Source organism: Alligator mississippiensis, chromosome 4 (assembly GCF_030867095.1).
Source record: "Alligator mississippiensis isolate rAllMis1 chromosome 4, rAllMis1, whole genome shotgun sequence".
Classification (NCBI taxonomy): Eukaryota; Metazoa; Chordata; order Crocodylia; family Alligatoridae; genus Alligator; species Alligator mississippiensis.
The window spans coordinates 17,430,849-17,448,469 of record NC_081827.1 but is presented as its reverse complement, the minus strand read 5'-3'; the positions used below and the strand labels follow the sequence as shown (position 1 = coordinate 17,448,469).

General features: G+C 43.8%; 1 long non-coding RNA gene across 2 annotated transcripts in view; it reads right to left on the bottom strand.

Annotated features, from left to right (window-relative positions):
• Positions 1–10,624: 10,624 nt before the first annotated feature.
• The window catches only part of LOC132249955 (uncharacterized), a 203,098-nt gene continuing 196,101 nt past the window's right edge, over positions 10,625–17,621 (bottom strand). The window contains exons 2-4 of one of the 2 annotated variants that reach the window (XR_009461499.1): positions 16,720–16,805; positions 16,336–16,455; positions 10,625–10,942 (exon numbers count right to left, since the gene is read on the bottom strand). This is a non-coding gene — a long non-coding RNA (uncharacterized LOC132249955). Of the gene's footprint in view, positions 10,943–14,625; positions 15,606–16,335; positions 16,456–16,719; positions 16,806–17,621 lie in introns of those variants that run through there. The other variant, XR_009461498.1, reaches the window with a different exon arrangement.

Here is a 17,621-nt window from a genome sequence, read left to right as displayed (position 1 = left end):
ATCTTCAATCATCAACAGACAACTACGCCTACCCCTCTATTCTACCTGGAGACTAGCAGGCGAAAGAAACAGGAGGAAAAGAGATACTTTCTTTGTTAAAACTAGCTCCTGACACCTGTTCAAGCCAGAGAAGCAACTACAGCAAAAGCTCTATACAGCTGCTGAAGCTCTCTTTTGGAGTGCATTCACTTATGTGAGGGCAATGCATGCATTGTTCAGCAAGAACCGCACATTGGTGGACCGCACTCAGTGTAGACAGAATCTTGGGAGACTTTAGCTGTCAAAGTCTAACATGCCTCTTCGAAGCGTGTGCGAACTGAGATTTTTCAAGAGAAGATAAACCGGAGAATTTAGGATTAAAAAAAATAGGAACAACAAAAGGCACATCCTGATACAGTAGAATCCTCTGTTCACCCAAATTTTAAAATAATGATGGTTGAGCTTCTCAGTGAAAATGGTTGCAGGGATTTTTAATATAGTCAAAGCAAGGCATTTTCCCCAAACTCACGCTTGGAAGTGGTATAACAATTTAAATCAAAACTATCAAGAAAAGTCCCTCAGCTCCTATCAGATATTTGGCATACAAGTGCCACCTAAATTATTTTAATTAATAAAAGCTGTAAGCAACTGAAACCAGGATCTTACAATGGAAACTGTTGGAATACCTTAACAAAAAGTGGCACTTGTTGTACCCAATTTTTGAACTGCATAATTATTAATTATTTAACGTGCTGTATCATTACTCAGACTGTTCAGTAATAGAAAATAAGGTTTTTGAATAACCAACTTTACTTTATTTTGTTTGAAAGTTGCCCTTTATATAATCACAATAAAAACAGTTTTGAAACACTAATCTGTTAGGTAGAGGCAAAGACATGATGATGATATTAGATTTCCATTGAATTTACAAGGCTACAGGGTACTAATATAGTTGAAACAGAATATCAGGTAGTGATCAGAGATCATATCAAAAGGATGATGACAAAAAATACTAACTACTACAACTATATAAGACTTGTGAATGGGATAACTACATTTATAGGACTGTTCAAATACAAGAACTCATAGGATTAGAATGTGCCAAAAACATCCTGAAGTTGCAACGCACTGAAACAGAGAAGCAGGGAAAATTAAGGTTGGAAGAGAAGGGACCTCAGGAGGTCATCTAGTCCAATCCTTCGCTCAAAGTAAGAAGACCATCTGCAACTGCATCATCCCAGCCAAAGCTTTGTGTAGCCAGATCTTAAAAATCTCCAAGGATGGAAATTCCACAATATTCAACTCATTCCGATGCTTCACCACACTTCTAGTGAGAGAGTTTTTCCTAATATCAAACCTAAACTTCCCTTGCTGGAACTTGAGCCCATTGCTCTTTGTTCTGCCATCACTGAGAACAGGCTAACTCCATCCTCTTTGTAACCCCGCTTCAGGTAGTTGAAGCCTGCTATTAAATCCCCACTCAGCCTTCTCTTCTTCAGACTAAATAAGCCCAGTTCCCTCAGCCTCTTTTCACAAGGCATGTTCCTCAGCCCTTGAACCATTTTTGCTGCTCTCCTCTCCAATATATCCTCATCCTTTCTGTAGTGCAGGGCCTAAACCTAGACAAAGTACTCCAGATGTGGCCTCACTATTTCCAAGAGGTAGGCCAGCATATTAGGTCTCCCTAGCCTATGTTAAAATATTCATCTGGAAGCCAAATTCTCAAAGCTGCCAAGTGCCATTTGCAAATGCTTAAAGCCCCATTGAGGGTAGGAACTGAGGGTAATACAGCCACCTCTGCATAGCAAGTGTCAACCACCCATCGGTCTACTAAACACCTGATTCCAAATTATTTATTTAAAGAACAAATTGTCCCTATGAAGCATCTTCACATTCAATTTAATCTATTTTGCTCTGCAGTGGAAAGATAATGAGAAGTGATACAGCAAGCCAAAAAGAGGATGAAATGAAAGAGATTTGAAAAAAATGCCTCTTTTACAATAGAAAAAAAATAATCCATGCCATATAAAATGTGTACTCATTCAAGCCAATCTCATTAAATACATGGTCTGGAAGAACATGCTTAAATTCTACATTGTATGGGATCAAGCTGAGACCTAAAAACACTGCACTGTTAAAATCACACTTTGGCTATGCTGGCCCAGTGTAGTAGAGTGGATTAAAATTGCTTGGAATAAACTGCTATTAGATGTTACCATTTTGCCAATGCCGACTAGATTCTTGTCAGATAAAGTCAGAGTTTAAGCAACCCATTTTCTTGCTACCTTGCTTCCCAGAAAAGGAAGTTAAAAAAGCCATAGAAATCCAATCTGTGAAACATTAGGGAAATAAATTCCTCTCTCCCCCAAGTGTGTTCTCTTGTTTTATATGTCTGAAAGGGGGGTGGAAGAGCAACCAGTTGTGATGAAAGGGTTCAAGATTTTCAGTGAAAAATAGGGGTGAGAGAACAAGGATATGCAAGGTGCTCAACTTTGAAGCCCTCCCTGTTCATAAAAATGAATATGTTGCAAACCTAATGCCTCATGTATTTTAATGTTGTAAAGACATTTCAGTTAGTGTTATGAATTAATACTGAGGGACCAGCTGTAATAACTCTAACTCCAACTCTTCCCTTAAAAAAAAATCTTCATAGTGGTCTGTCCAGGGTTTAGCTATAAACATCCCCTTCCATTTTTATGATCTCGACTAAAGTTATTGGCTTAACCCCCCCCCCCCCCAACTTGCCTTTTTACCTCTTCAGAATGTATTCTAGGTATTTAATTGGATTGGCCAATAAAAAATGTTAGTATCATTGCTCTTTTGTTGTATTCAGTTAAGTCAAAAATACTGAAAGATATCGTTGTTGGTAAAACCCTTTGGTTTCAATGAGAAACGTTAAATCATAGATGCCCTTCATGCACGTATTACAATGATCCATATTTTATTTCATTTCACTTGGCTGGATTGTTAACAAGGTCATGTTGCTGACCCCACTCTAAGCTATGCTGTCTGTCTTACCACTCAGATTCAATTATGAATAAATTGGCAATATATTAATGCACAGGGCTGAGGCATGGAGGATGCACCGTGCATTCTAACGCTCCAGTCTGTTTAAAAACAAATTTAAAAAGGACAACACATTCTTCCACTGAAGGCAAATCATATTAACTCAGCAGGCACCTGTACATATAGACACAATGTACAAAGTAAGGAGAAGATGTGACTAAATGTGACGTCCCTAGCTCACCAAGGACATCCGGGAATGCCTGGTTGCCAAAAAGGCGGTATATACCCAGTGGAAGGGGGGGTGGGGGCTATCTCCAAAGAAGAGTATACCTCCACTGCTCGGGCCTGTAGGGGGTCTGTTAGGAAAGCTAAGGCAGACATAGAGCTAGGACTAGCGTCCAAGATCAAAGATAATAAAAAGTCCTTTTTCAAATATATAGGGAGGATGAAGAAGGCGCCAGGAAATGTGGGGCCCCTGCAAGATATGCTGGGCAATCTGGTGGTTGCGCCAGAGAAGGCAGACCTCTTTAACAAATTCTTCACCTCCTTTTTCTTGTGCAGGGACCGGGACTCCCCCACCATGATTCAAGATGGACTCAAGGGGAACGCCTCAAGACCTAAGGTTGAGGAGGACTGGGTTAGAGTGCTTCTGGAGGGGCTGGACGTGTTCAAATCAGCAGGTCCAGATGCTCTCATAGTAGCTTCATCGTTTTGTAGTAGCTAGGGTCAGGAGGGATCTGAACAGATCATCTAGCCTGACCCCCTGCCACAGGCAGGAATGAATCCTGGGTTCACAAGACCCCAGACAGGCGATCGTCCAACCTCCTCTTGAATATGCCCAAGGTAGGGGCGAGGACCACTTCCCTGGGAAGTTGGTTCCAGATTTTGGCCATCCTAACTGTAAAATATTGCCATCTGATCTCCAACCTAAACCTATCCTCCATCAGCTTATGACCATCGTTCCTCGTCACCCCAGGTGGAGCTGGGGAGAAAAGAGCTCTGCCTATTTGCTGTTGATCCCCCTTGATGAGCTTGTAGGCAACCACCAGGTCCCCCCTCAGCCTCCTCTTGCTGAGACTGAACAGGTTCAGGTCCCTCAGTCTCTCCTCATAGGGCCTGTCCTGCTGCCCTCTCACCAAGCGGGTGGCCCTCCTCTGAACCCTCTCCAGGCTGGCCACATCCCTTTTGAAGTGCGGTGCCCAGTACTGGACACAGTACTCCAACTGCAACCTGACCAAAGTGACATAGAGGAGGAGTATCACCTCTCTGGACCGGCTTGAGATGCACCTTTGGATGCATGACAAGGTATGGCTGGCCTTGCTGGCTGCGGTCTGGCATTGATGGCTCTTGTTCATCTTGGAGTCAATAATGACTCCGAGATCCCTTTCCGCCTCTGTACTTTCAAGAAGGGAACTCCCCAGCCTGTATGTGTGCTGTGGATTCCTTCTCCCAAGGTGCATCACCCTGCATTTGTCTATGTTGAACCCCATCCTATTCTCATCTGCCCACTTTTGTAGTCTGTCTAAATCTAGTTGCAGCCTCTCTCTCCCTTCAAGTGTGTCCACCTTGCCCCACATCTTAGTGTCATCAGCAAACTTGGACAGTGTGCTTTCTACCCCCTTGTCCAAGTCGCTGATGAAGACGTTAAACAGTGCAGGCCCGAGGACTGAGCCCTGGGGTACCCTACTGCTCACATCTCACCAGGTTGAGTACAACCTGTCCAACACTACTCTCTGGGTGCACCCCATCAGCCAATTTTTTACCCATCCAACTGTGCAGGCATCAATGCTGTTGCAGGGCACCTTGGTACCCCTGCTCCTAGAAAGGAGAAACTGCCAGGGAGCAAGTGAGCGCACCCTGGCCTGACATAACGAGCCCAGCTGAGGCTTGCTCAGGTAATGAGCGCAGCTGCGGGTTGCCGGAGCAACCAAGCAGAGCCAGCTGCCTGTAGGGGGCAGGGCCTGGCCCTTATAAAGCTCAGGGCTGAGGCCAGGCTGGCAGTTCTCTGCCAGCAGCTGGAGAGGCAGGAGCTCCCTTGGCTGAGATATGGGAAGGAGCCTAAGTCGCAAGTACAGCTTATGATAGCCCTGGAGGCTTGAGCTATGATGATGAGTTATGGCCACGCGGCTTGCATTTGTGTTACAGCCTAGGGGCTTGTGGTTTTGCTTTGTGTTTGTGTTATTACACCCGGAGGCTTGGGCGAGGCTGTAGGGGTTGGAGGAGGCCTCAATTACTCGCACGCCAGTGCGGGAGCAGCTGGCGGCGAGGAGCGCGGCCAGTGGGTCGCGGGCGCAACCCGTAGGTTGCGGACGGGGACCGAGACCCCAGATTGCGTGTGGGGGAACATAGCCCCCGGCCCCAGGAAAGGGGCGGTATTACTGAGTAGCCCAGTGTGGGCGCGGCGAGCCCCAGAGAAGGGGAACGTCATTGTGCTTTGCTGAATAGCCCAGTGTGGGCGCACGGGCATAGTGAGCCCGGCCGCAGGCTAGTGCGGCAGTACCCCTCAGACCAAGGCAGGGCGCTGCGGTTGCCCCTGAGAAGACAGGGAGTAGCAGCGCGGTGAGCCAGAGTCAGGGAGGGTATCCGTGCGGTTGGCCCATAGGACCGGAGGCCCGCTAGAGAATCCCTGAGCGGAACCATACCGGCAGGGGAGGCCCAGAGTGGGCTAGACAGGAGTCCCAGCAAGAGGCTGGGCACGAGAGAGGGAGCCCAGAGTGGGCCACATTAGAGAGGAGGCCCGGGAAGCGGGCGTACAGACCGAACAACGTCCATTACATCTGCGAGGCTTGGGGCGTGGTATCAGGGGAGGTAGGAGCCACGCATAGCCCATAAGGCTAGGGCGTTTGGGTAGCGCCCATTGTACGGGGAGACCCATGAGGGGTCCAGGAGCTGACAGGCCCGAGGAAACACAAGGCAGCCTCCCTATTACATATTCGATCAAGACGTGGCGGGCGAGAATGGAGGGTGCCCTCGGGCCGGAGTAGCGTGGTGAGAGGGCCTCAAGGAGATCACGGCCCTCTGCGAGGACCCCGCCGTGACAAAAGCCTCAGTCACTTAATTTATTGATGAGGATGGGGTGAGAGACAGTGTCAAAGGCCTTCTTAAAGTCTAGAAAGACTACGTCCGCAGCGACACCATCATCCAAAGATTTAGTTACTTGGTCGTAAAAGGCAATCAGGTTGGTCAGGCAGGACCTGCCTTTGGTGAAGCCATGCTAATTGCCCCTGAGCATGATCTCCCCTGCAGGCCCCCCACAGATATGCTCCTTGATGATTCTCTCCAAGAGCTTCCCGAGCACTAAGGTGAGGCTTACAGGTCTATAATTACTAGGGTCCTCCTTCCTCCCCTTCTTAAAAACAGGGACCACATTAGCCAGTTTCCAATCCCCCGGAACCTGGCCAGATGACCACAAATACTCATACAGCTGGGCGAAAGGCTCTGCGATGACCCCTGCCAGCTCCCTCAACACCCTTGGGTGGAGGGCATCTGGACCTGCAGATTTAAATATGTCTAGCCCTTCCAGAAGCTCCCGAACTATATCTGCGCTGACTAAAGGCTTGATAGAGCTATCCCCAAGATTGTCCCTACCTCTGGTAGGTGGGATATCCTGGTCCCTGTTCAGGAAAACAGAGGCAAAGAAACTGTTAAAAATATCAGCTTTCTTGTCTGGCATGGCCATGAGATTACCGTTTTTGTCTTGCAGGGCCCTACTTTGCCTGGAGCCCTCTTCTTGCTCCCAATGTACTTGAAAAAGGACTCTTTGTTGTCCTTAATCCTGGATGCTAGCCTGAGTTCCATCTCTGCCTTGGCCTTCCTAATAGCCCTCCTACACTCCCGGACCAAGGAGGAGTACTCCTCCTTGATGATAGTTCCTCCATTCCACTGGTTGTACACCCCCCTTTTAGTCCTCAGACATTGCTGAATGCCCTTGCTGAGCCAAGAGGGTCTTTGAGCACTCTTAACCCCCTTGCTTCTCTCAGGGACTGTTATCCTTTGGGCCTGGAGGATCGCCCCCTTAAGGTATGACCATCCCTCATGGGCTCCCATCTCCTCTACCTTCTGGGCCCTTAGTGCCTCCCCCACTAGTCTCCTAAGCTCATTGAAGTTGGCCCTTCTGAAGTCAAGGGCTTTAGCCTTGTTGTGAGCCCTAGACGCCCTGCGTTGGATAGTGGAATCCAGCAGGTGATGATCGCTATTGCCCAGGTAGTCAAGGATCTGCATTCCCCTCACCAGGTCATCCCCCATGGCCAGGATCAGATCTAGCAAGGTGTTACCCCTAGTGGGGCTGTGTACTTCCTGGATAAGGTGAAGGTCCTGTAATATAGCCAGGAACCTACGCGAGCGGTCAGACCTGGCTGTCTGCTCCTCCCAGCAAATGTCTGGGTAGTTTAGGTCACTCATGACAATAACATCCCTCGACCTAACCACCTCCATAAGCTCACTGGAGAAGTCCTGGTCTAGCTCTTCCCCCTGGTTGGGTAGTCTGTAGTAGACGCCCACTGTAAGGTCCCTTTTGCCATGCCCCCCTTGTAGTTTGAACACCCCAGGGTGTTGAGGGAGCTAGCAGAGGTTATTGCAGGGCCCTTGGCATGGCTTTGCAAGCGCTTGTGGTGCTCAGGCCAGGTGCCAGATGATTGGAAGATAGCCAATGTGGTCCCCATCTTTAAGAAAGGGAGGACCTGGGCAACTATAGGACCATCAGTCTTACCTCAATTCTGGGGAAACTCTTTGAGAAGATCATCAAGGAGCACATCTGTGATGGGCCAGCATCAGGGATAATGCTCAAGGGCAACCAGTACAGTTTCATTAGGGCAGGTCATGTCGGACCAACCTGATTGCCTTTTACGATCAAGTCACAAAAGCATTGGATGCAGGTGTCACCGTGGATGTAGTCTTTCTGGACTTCAGCAAGGCCTTTGACACCATCTCCCACTCCATCCTCATTAAAAAACTAGGCGACTGTGGCATTGATGCCTACATAGTCAGATGGATTGCAAATTGGCTGAAGGGTCGTACTCGGAGGGTGGTGGTGGATGGGTCATATTTGACCTGGGGGGAAGTAGGCAGCGGAGTCCCCCAGGGCTTGGTCCTTGGGCCCACACTGTTCAATTTCTTTATCAGTGATTTGGACGATGGGGTGAAAAGCAACCTGTTCAAATTTGCCGATGATACCAAAATTTGGGGTGAGGTGGGCATGTTAGCAGGGAGGGAAAGACTGCAGAAAGACCTGGATAGGTTGCAGGGGTGGGCTAACAAAAACAGGATGCATTTCAATACAGACAAGTGCAGGGTGCTGCATTTGGGCAGTAGTAACCAGCAGCACACTTATAAGATGGGAAACTCCCTTCTTGAGAGCACAGAGGCAGAAAGGGATCTTGGAGTCATCAATGACTCCAAGATGAACATGGGCCGACAATGCGAGGTCACGGTCGGCGGGGCTAACCAGACCCTATCGTGCATCCACAGGTGCATCTCAAGTAGGTCCAAGGAGATGATCCTCCCCCTCTACGTGACACTGGTCAGGCCACAGCTGGAGTACTGTGTCCAGTTCTGGGCACCCCACTTCAAGAGCGATGTGGACAGCATTGAGAGGGTCCAGAGGAGGGCCACCCACATGATCCGGGGACAGCAGGGCAGACCCTACAATGAGAGGCTATGAGACCTGAACCTGTTCAGCCTTCACAAGAGAAGGCTGAGGGCGGACCTGGTGACAGTCTATAAACTCACTAGGGGGGACCAGAAGGGTTTACGGAAGACCTTGTTTCCCCTAGCGCCCCCCGGGATAACAAGGAATAACAGCCACAAGTTGTTGGAGAGTAGATTTAGATTAGACATCCATAGGAACTACTTCACAGTTAGGGTGGCTAGGATCTGGAACCAACTTCCAAGGGAAGTGGTGCTGGCTCCTACACTGGGGGTCTTTAAGAAGCGGCTTGATGCCTACATGGCTGGGGTCATTTGAGCCCAGTTTTCTTCCTGCCCAGGCAGGGGGTCAGACTTGAAGATCTACAAGGTCCCTTCCAACCCTACTTCTATGATATGATTCTATGATAAATATAGACTTTGGAATGAAACAGGGTGAAGGGAAACAGGGCTGTGACATCATGTACACTATTATGGGAAATCCTTAAGCACCCAAGTAGTACTAATTTGTAGAAGTTCTGACCTACACAGCTATACGACACATGAATGAAGGTCAATGAGAGTCTTTCCATCGAATCCAATGGGCTATAAATCAGATTCATGACAATTCAGTGTATAGTGCTGACCACACCTTTTGAGTTCCTCAAAGTCCTCACTTCCAACTGATCTAAATGGGAATTCATCTTGTAAAAGTCAAGAACTCAATCCCAGTGGCACTTATTGCCTGTAGGTGTACAAGCGTCTTAAAAAAAATAGAGGTGGTCTTTTTCTTAAAGGAAATGATTCATATGAGCATTGAGAGGATCAGATCCATCTCTAATAACTACTGAAAAAAATCTTGTACAGTATCTAAAGAAGTGGTTGGAATGCAAGCTGAAGTTTACCAAGCACAACTCAGATCTACTCCTCACATTCTCTCATACCTACTCTGTCTTCCCTTCTCCCTTCTCTGGTTTCTGCCTCCCACTTTGTCATCTCTTAAACTATCCTTGTTCTATTTTTTCACAGGCTGGAAAAAGCTAACATAACATATCATACCACCACTTGGCACACGTTATTATTATTTGTGAGTTCAAATGACTTCAGAGGTCATTAGAAGAGATCAGCCATATTCACTGTGGTGTTGGTGATGATTTGAAATGCTGTGATTTCATGCTGGAATCAAGAAAAAAGGTTGGGTTTTTTGGGTTTTTTTTTTTTTGTTTTTTTTTTTTAAGTAACCATTGTAGGAACATTATGTCAGAGACTGAAGTAGACACAGAAAAATCCACTCAAAAAGTCTGCCTTTCAACTGAGTTGATTTAATTGACTCACATGGGGAACATATTGCTAACATCTCTAGCGGCCTGTGTAAACGTATCCCTAAACTGTATTTAAAAAAAAAAATACAAACGAGTGCATTTTGTATCAGCGCTTAAACAATAAATTATCCCAAAATCATAACCGTAGGATGAAATAATTTGTGATAGCGTATGTGGATGAGACATTGTAAAAAGCAACTTTTTTTTTTTTTTTTTTTTTTCCCTGGTAGTCTGGCCTTTCGACTTTTAATAAAATAGACAGAATAACTCCATTCTGGGCTTGATCCCAAGATAATGACTGGAACCTTTTACCCAGTTTCAGAACTATAGCTAATAAAAGGGAACTAGAACTGTGATTTCCATATGGGTATGCACAAAAAAACAGACACAAACAGAATCTGCTTCACTGAAAATGGAGTTTTACTATACAGAACTTCATTTGCACTGCATCTTTTCATTATGTGGTCAGGTAATACCAAATGCATTAAAAAATCCATTAAAATGGGCCAAAATTCAATTTGTTATAATCAGGTTTATGTACTGGCAGGACTGAATTTGGTCCCAGGTTTTGAAAGGTGTAATTTTTCATATCTGCTTTTTTTTTTTTTTTTTGCCTAAAACTGGGAGATTAAGTTTTCTCCTATCCTTAAAAATAATAAGCAGATGCTTAGATTTTTAAAATGTTTTATTCATATTTCTTGCACATGAGACTTATCTCCCACATCATTTCTCAGTATCACTTTATCTCACACACACATCAATGAATATAAATTTAAAACAGGTTTTTTTTCCCCCCTTAACTGTCCAGACCACTGCTGAAGGGCAAGCTGACAGAAGCACCTGGCTTTCCATACTTTGTTAGCTTGAACAGCAAGTTGCTTGGAAAAGTGGCATGTGAAAAATCATCGGATGACAAGCACTCTACAAGTTAGCAGTCAGATAGTGGAACTATGTAAAGATGGAACAGAGCCCTTGTAAAAAACTAATACATCCGTGCCAGAACACACTTCCCCCTGAATATAGAAGAAAAAGTGAAAGCAATGTTATGTCTAGAAAAAATGCTGTTTCTGGCTAAATGTAAGTTTTCAGACATCCGTTAAGCAACCACTGGGACACTATGCAAAACTTACAGTAATTTTAACACAAGTTATTCCTTTCATACAAACTGCAGAATCATTACATTAAGGTGAAACAGAGAAACCAAGCAGCCTGGCTCTGAAACATTGTCTAAAAATTCAACATCTATTTTGCCCTTCCTGTTGTATCAGGAAAGCACAGAGAAAGGCAGCTGCAGGATGCCAACAGATATGGCAAAATGCTATTGGGATAGCATTTTCACAGATGTATTGTCTTATGATAACAGTCAACAATATTTTGGGCACCAAGAAACTCTATTTTTGGTTTGTCCATGAATCTACAATCAGAACCCTAAGTTTTACCTAGCTTTAGAGCTCAGCAGCTTTATGAGCGTGATCTCTAAGCCACACTAACAGGAAGCATGCAGACAGAGAACAGGAGGCGAGCTGACAAAATGGCCAGCTACACTAGAATGATGGACAAACGTCTACATTTATATCACAACTAGGTATGCTGATTTATTCCTAGAATTGGAGTGCAGTAACAATATAGAAAACGAAGAGCAGCATAATATTGTGAGCACAGGAATACTGTTATATAATTCAAGAGAACAGACCCAGGTGATATAACAATCTAAACCTCTAGGAAACCCCCCCCCCCCCCCCAAACAATCTATATACAATCCTTATTACTACTTGTTTGGCCTCTCTTAGAAGCATTGGGTGTTGGCTGCAACCAAGGTTGGGCACTTTGACAGGTGCGCCAATACACTTGCGGGGACTAAAACCCAGAGGTTCCTGTGTAGAGAGGGTCTTGCCCCCAGCTCAGGGTCAGACAAATCACCACATTTTGGGATCAGGAAGGCATTTTACCCTATGGTTAGACTGGTATGAACTGTGGGGTTATTGCCTTCTTCTATAGTGGGAAGCAAAGCCCTCTTCCTTGGATCTCTTGAGTACATCTAACAACTCTTGCAGTGGTAGGACACCGACAGTCCTCATCCCCCTGATTTGCCTGCGACAAGTTGGAATGCTTTGGGTGTTTTGGGGCAATACATCTTGTAGTTGTGTATCCGAGTTGATTGTATAGTTTTAATAAGTTAGATGAGGACTGTTTTGGGACGGTTTGGAGAAGTGTGAAATTACCTCAACCAGGAGATTGAATTAGAGGACTTCAGGAAGTCCCTTCCAGCCCTACTTTTCTATGTTGTTTTGATTGTATAGTATTTTCTCTTACAATGTACACACATGCCTGCTCTGTTAGTGCTGTTGCCTAGGAATAAGGCTTATAATTGGGACTTAATTAAGTCTGCATTACTGAGTAAACTGATAGCATGAATCGAGTCCTACCACTATAATTCTACACATTTACATCAGTTTTCTGGCAGGCCCCATTTAGTTAACTTCCTTTACCAGAATTCTTTGACCAGCTAGTGAAATATATGGACTGTGCCAGCTGCTTGCAATTTTACTATGCAGGGTTGTCAGAAATAGAGACTTCAGTCGTTAATTATTTTGTAAGGAGTTCCACTGTTGATCCGCAAGATGACCAAGTACTTGTGAATTCAGTATCTCCTGGGAGTGCATACAGACCACTTCCCAGAACAGCTGTGGGCTAAGTCCACTCCAAACACATACATTTTAAAGTCACCTGTTACACCACATTTTCCCAAGCCATTTTGCATCACCGCTTTGGTACACCTCAGGGGTGCAAAATAAGAACAATGCACGATTTTATACGGAATATTTAGATGGATAGTGCACATTGACACGATGCAGTGACATTTCCCTCGCTTCCAGGAAGGCTTTTAGGCCTCCAATTAGGATGTCATTGCTCCTGGTTTTTAACATACAATTGTTTAAGACTCAGGCTTATTTGAATTAGTGGGGACCTTATAGTAGGAAGGTTGTAGGGGTTGCTGCCCAAACAACTGGAATAAGCTCCTTGGTTCCATTAGAAACAAGCACGCAGATTCCTCAGGAGGACAACTCTTCAGATGGGGCTGTGTAGAAGCTATTTTTGCAAACCTGTGTGAGCCAGTCAAGTGAGATAAAACATGAGATAATTCTGTTAGTTTTGTGTGTGTCATCCCGGGAGGGTTTTAAAAAAAAAAATCTCTTTGCATTAATATTTCAGAAGAAATATATTTATTTTTACTCCTTATTGCTTCTCTTGGTGATTTGTTTTTGCACAGGTTGAGCTACTGGCCTCTAAATTTCAGCAGTTTATTTTTATTATTTCTAACGTAGTAGCAGTGGGGGAAAACTAGACTCTGGTTTAAACTTCACTTTACTAGGTACAAATAGCATTCCCTGTTGCAAAAGCTTTCATTTAGGACTTGCAACATGCAACGAGTGGGTAAGTAGACAAACCAAGAAAGGAACTGGGTGGACAAGCAAAACGGGTGCCTAAGCTGTCCGAGTAGGCTCAAGAGTAACAGGACTGAAGGGAAACTCTCCTTTGACCTGTGTGTCAGGGAAAATAAAATCTGTTTCCTAGGATGTTCAAAGAAGCTCTCGGTGATGAGTAACCACTCCTCCTCCTGGCCCTCTGCACTTTCATTGCTTCAATATGCAAGTGAAGACAATGATTTTTGGAAAACCTTTTATTTTGTATTTTTATTTTTTTTACGCTAGTAAGTTTGCTTCTCAACTATTCTCCGGGTCTGGCTGAAAGATAAGAATTGTGTTTTGAAAGATTCACGCTGTTGACATTTGGCTATGTCTTAAAGCAGAATGAATGAAGATCTTTCACCTTTTTTTGAGAGGGAAAAAGATGCACGCAGAATAACCAACACAGTTTGATGGTTAGTGCACTCATGTGGGAAGTCTTCCTCTGACAGACTTGGGGCAAGGATATGAACTTGATTTCCTCCTACCGCAGGTGGGTGACCTCATAACAGTGAGCTAGGGAGTCAGCCTTTGTCTCTCTTTCTCTTGTCTTAGTTTTTTTTTTCCCATTTAAAATAAATAATTAAACATTCACTTGGCTGGAGAGGGAGAGGGGGAGAAAGAGAGATTGACTCTGGGGGCAAGTAGTGAGAACAACCACCTGGGATGTAGGGAGATCCGCATTCAAGCCCTTGCTTCATATCAGAGCGCACCTCTCAAAAGTTTATGATGACATTCCTGTTAGGGAGGTTTCTCATGGCCAGGATGACATTTATGGTCAAAACTAGAGTAAGAGAGATTCATCACAAAAAAGCTAAGGGTATCACAATTCAAACATTCATTTAGGACAGGGAAATAACAGGCACAAATCTCTGGGCCAAATTACTCACAGTTGGGTCTTGAACCTTCTGCATCCCAGATGAGTGTCTGAACTCTGAGCTATTCTGGGGCATGTGTCTCTCTTTGATTCTGTCCAGAACTTCCAATCTGGACCTGGGAAGGCTTTCTATAAAAAATGCTTGGATATAACATCTATATTGCCTGGCCAAAAAAATCCTTGAAAAGTTCCAAACAGTCTCTATTATCTTCTTCTTCTTTTTTTAAAGCAATTTAGTAGAAATTCTTCTAAATTACATACTTGGTCTGCTATGAAAGACTACATATAATAACTCAGTTCCTTTATTGCTTATAAACCTTTCTTACTTGATCTAGCGTGGAGATATTTTAAATGAATTTTCTTCATTTGGGATCATGGATGCAACAAATGTGCCTGACTGAAGACTTCAGGAAAACCCATAGCCATCACCCATTTCACAGTTTGGTTCAAGTAAAGTTGTAGCTTTTGTTTATGCCTCAACCATGGTCATAGCAGTATTAAAAAGCTTTATGAGGTTGGGTCGGGAATCTGTCCCACATATTTCTCTTTAAATAAAAATATAAATGAAGCAAGCAATCTCCTGACCTGAGTTCCCTTTTATTTGTATATTGTATTTATTTAGTTTTACATTCCTTATGCCCATTATAACCTCTCTCTCTTGCTGGAATATTGACAGGCTGATCTGCTTTGTCTGAACAAACCCTATATTTGGTATATACAGGCTGGAAAATTGCTAATTTATTTTTTTTTTAATAAAGCACTGTCCAGTCACCTGCTGACTTATGAAAAGACATGTCTTCCTTCGAAAATGTGGTGTTTTGCACACAGAGGTGGGTATATTCACAAAAACAGTGTTCATAATCCTATAGATGAATTTAGGAATATTAACATAAAAGTCTGTAATGCTGTATATTTAGCTGGTAAGTGCATATAGTCACAGATCCTCTCCATATTCTTATTTCTTCTAAGGCCCTGTGCTGCAGAGCTGTGGAGATGTTAACAGCTCAGGATGATCAATAACCTCCATGGATCTCTGGACAGCAACATCAGTTACTGCCCCGTTCCCTGGTGCTTTGCAGCTGCTGATATGATGATTTATTAAGCAGTATTGTGTCCCTGGTTGAAGACAATTGCATGTTTCTTCTCTTACTTTCATAGGTTTAAAACTATTGGAATTCAAAGGATTTCAAAGGAATTACTCCTGATTTATTCTGGCACGAAACTGTTCTGAATCAGCCTTGAGTTCTGTATGTTGAAAGGCTGGAGGAAAGTGTATCCATCTCACTATTAGTCTTCAGAACAAAGCAGATTTGACCATTCATGAGCTCCTTGCTGGGATAAGTTGTTTGTTAAAGGAAGAAAGACGTTGGTGAGTGAGCAGATGAGAATATCAACATTTTTTCTTCATTCATCATCTACAAGGTCAGTCTAACAACAGTCAGTATTGCTAAGTTTAAAATGTAAAACCAAACTTGAATACTCTGGAGGAGATGGTAACCTAATCAGGAATAATAAGAGAGTCTCTAGCAGGCAGGTGTTTCCCTATGCTTCCGTTTTTAAACTGTGATAGATTATTTGTGCAAGTCAAACTGACAAAACCAGAACTGATGGGCTAGATGTATGCTTCAGTTTAGAAGTTAAATAATATAGATCCAGAGAAATGCAGTACCATGAGGAAGGGAAACAAAATATCTCATCTTCCCCCACTTTATTTCAATGGCATGATCTTGAGTCTCCTCAATTTCCATTAAAGCTGAACCGATCTCCAGCTGGTGACCTTCATCATCCCACCACTGAAGACAGCTAAGCACTAAATCAGGGACTAGTTCTGATGTAAGTTTTGGGGAGAAGGAACTGTAAGCAGAACCCATGTTCTTCAGAAAGTGTTATAGGTCCTCATATTAAACACCACCACCACCACCACCTACCTCCTTTCACCAACAGGCAGACACATCATTATATCATTTATTGTTACCTATCAAGAAACTGAGGCAAAAAGGAGCAACATGGATGGTCCAAGGTCACATAGCAAGCCAGTGGCAAGATGGGAAAATGTAGGTACCTTAATCCCCTGTCCAGTACATGCTTCAATACCTCCTTCACATCCTATCCATGAATTATCCATCATTAGCATTTCCAAGCCTAGAATACATGTCTTCTCCTTCAAGGATGGATCCACAGACTAAACGGGTGAAGGACACAAATACAGAAAGACATTGAGATGACTTTAATAAACAAGCTGCACACTTCCAAATGAGACAGCAACTTGACTCTCTTTAGTTTACTAATTATGCCCACCTATGGGTTTTCCTTTGACAACATCCAACATTCAGTCTTTATGAATATTTTTAGACTTGCATGCATCTTAAAAATATTTCATTTTAAAGCCTTTGCCTTTATGGAAATCGTTCTCATAGGCATCCAAGTAATTTGTCTAAATAATTACCTGACTGCTATTATCCAGCCTCAGTATGGCAGAGGAACGTAGCAAAGCACAGATCTGATCCCATAAGATGTTCTGGAGATGCATCTCTGTGAAGACGAATTAAAATAAAAGCCGGTTTCCCAGAATGGAAAAACATACAGGAGAGATGCCCAAGAAAGAAGTATGACTGATAGGGAAATTGTTCCCTAAACAAATGAGGGGGTCCCTTGGAGTGTTTGCAGCATGATCAAGTTCAGCAACAGCCTGGTAGCAATTGTGCAGCCTACTATGCTGAGGTGTTAAAAGGCCTTCCTCTGCTAAAGGTTTATGCAACTTTTCTGTTGTATAAAACTACAGCATAGGAAGCCACCATGGTCCAATATTATGAAATTTGAAAATGGCACCAAACTTCCAGTTTTTGCTCCCACAGCTGAAGTTTATGACCATGGACAATAGGTAGGTTTGCGTCTTGATTAATTTGTGTTAGTAACATGCACTAGAATCTTCTAAAATATTCAAGGTATTATTGCTAGCAACAGGTGATAACCAAGGTTAGCAGATAGCTGGCAAGAAAAAGATCCTGTCACTAGGAATAAAGATTTAGGTGTAAACTAATAACAAAAAGTTGAAGCCTTGACTCATAATACTCTTATCTAATATATACAGGGCAGAAAGTAAAGCCTACTAAGCCTGCAATGGAAATTAGTTCAACCCAGAGGATTACAAAAACAAACCTGACACTGTATACAACATTCAAACAGGGATACAAAGAGCAAAGTCCCCAACACGGACAGCTTTCACAGGACCACAGGAAGGCAGGTGAAGTCCCCAACAGCTGGTTGGTGGAGGGCTGGATTTTACTGCAAAATGTCTAGGGACTAACAAATTTGTCAGGCCGTATGTGGTGAGAACTGACTTTATTA